General features: G+C 49.0%; 1 non-coding gene across 1 annotated transcript; it reads right to left on the reverse strand.

The window, feature by feature from the left end:
- Window positions 1-1,380: 1,380 nt before the first annotated feature.
- Trnas-cga (transfer RNA serine (anticodon CGA)) lies at window positions 1,381-1,455 on the reverse strand. The gene has a single exon. It is a non-coding gene; the product is annotated as a tRNA-Ser (tRNA).
- Window positions 1,456-2,071: the final 616 nt, after the last annotated feature.

The raw sequence follows: 2,071 nt of genomic DNA on the forward strand, positions 1-2,071 counted from the left end.
TTGTACAGGCATAGCTGAAGGCAAACACACATTCATACAGAAGCGAGTGCTCACTTCTTATCGATACATTTGCGTGGCGCTCTTGAGGCGGATCCAAGTCCGCTACAGAAATTTACTAAAAGGAAAATCTGCCAAAGTCTTGCATAAAGTGCTGCGACAAGCAATCTTTCAGAGCTGCAGAGCGAGACGAAAAGCTAACGGCTCTCCTCTCGCCAAGTAGCAACGCACCACGCGGGTCAGTCTAACTCAGCCTTCTTCGACTGGAGCACAGCTGTGGACGCATCCCGTACCGGCGGCAGACTGCCTCCCTTTTTCTTCTCCAGCCTCTTACACGCTCTGCGTGGCCCGGAAAACCCAAAGATGACATTTCTACCGCCAACCTAACGCAGGTGGATTTCTCACAAGTAGCGCAAACCTCTTTGCCTACTTGACCACTACCAGAGTTGGCTATTCTGTACAACTGCTGCTGAATCTGTATGACTATCGCAGATTTTCTGCAGAAGACTACACCATCGTCTAGCAACGTGACACACAACCACATTCATTCAATCACACCACTATGAGAGTCATGAGAAAAGAGAAACAAGGAAAAGAAAGAGAAATGGTAGTGAAAATGGGCTACCAGACTAATGAAAGGTGGCTACAGGACACTTTCAGAGTGTCCGCACGTTGCAACAGTGCAGGAGTCACAGCTGTGTGCGGCAGGCCGACGCGACCTTGTTGCGATGACGACACAGGCCTCGCCCAACGACTCACCGTGCTTTTGTTTGCTGCCAGGTCTCTGGACTTCCGCCAAAAATAACTGAATGACAACTCTCTGCTTGGAACGCACCTGCGTTACAGACGCCATTTTGAACACTGCGTGCAGTGCCGCCACCTATCGAACCTCATGTAACTCGAGGGACTGAAGTGGGAATATTCTACAACGTGCCATAATAAATGGCGCATTTTTTTAACCAGAATTCGCCGAGGAATTGATTGTATTGCATTACGTATTGAACCCCGCTTGTATGTTGAACTTAAAATTTTGACTTATTGCACGACTGCGTCGCCGTTTCCCAGTCCAATTTGAACGCCATTCCGTACCGCACCTGGACATGCCGCACCATCGTTTATTGGTTCACGAACATTACGATCGCAGTCTTCTTAATCACCTCGCTCTACCTAGACTACTTCGCTCTCGGGCATTAGGCGACGCCGGCCGGTGTGGCCGAGTGGTTCTAGGCGCTTCAGTCTGGAACCGCGTGACCACTACGGTCGCAAGTTCGAATCCTGCCTCGGGCATGGATGTGTGTGGTGCCTTTAGGTTAGTTAGATTTAGGTACAGGGTGGCGCACGAAATGTGTTACCAATTGAAACTTCCTGGCAGATTAAAACTGTGTGCCGGACCGAGACTCGAACTCGGGACCTCTGCCTTTCGCGGGCAAGTGCTCTACCAACTGAGCTATCCAAGCACGACTCACGCCCCGTCCTCACAGCTTTACGTCTGCCAGTACCTCGTCTCCTACCTTCCAAACTTTAGAGAAGCGCTCCTGCAAACCTTGCAGAACTAGCACTCCTGAAAGAAAGGATATTGCGGAGACATGGCTTAGCCACAGCCTTGGGGATGTTTCCAGAATGAGATTTTCACTCTGCAGCGGAGTGTGCGCTGATATGAAACACAGTTTTAATCTGCCAGGAAGTTTCATATCAACGCACACTCCGCTGCAGGGTGAAAATCTCATTCTTTGTTAACAATTGTTTGTTTCACAGTTTACGACGCACATTAGATATCCCGCTGGAATCTCTACAGCAGTACCAGCAGAGCTTGGAAAAACTAATGAGTTACGAAATGACGTGTAATTCACGATACTGCCGCTAGGAGACTAGTAAGCAGCAATGGCTGACACTGGAAGACTGACGACACAGCAACGATCGGCAATTGTGTTACTTCTTCATGAAACGAAAAGCCTTGTCGTGACTCAGAGGCGTTTTTGACAAGAGTTTAACACACGATGGGTCCCCTGCAAGAAGACCATCCACAGGTTGTACGATAAATTTGTACAGGAAGGAACAGTATTGGAAGCGAAGC

Source organism: Schistocerca nitens, chromosome 10, assembly GCF_023898315.1.
Source record: "Schistocerca nitens isolate TAMUIC-IGC-003100 chromosome 10, iqSchNite1.1, whole genome shotgun sequence".
Taxonomy (NCBI): domain Eukaryota; kingdom Metazoa; phylum Arthropoda; class Insecta; order Orthoptera; family Acrididae; genus Schistocerca; species Schistocerca nitens.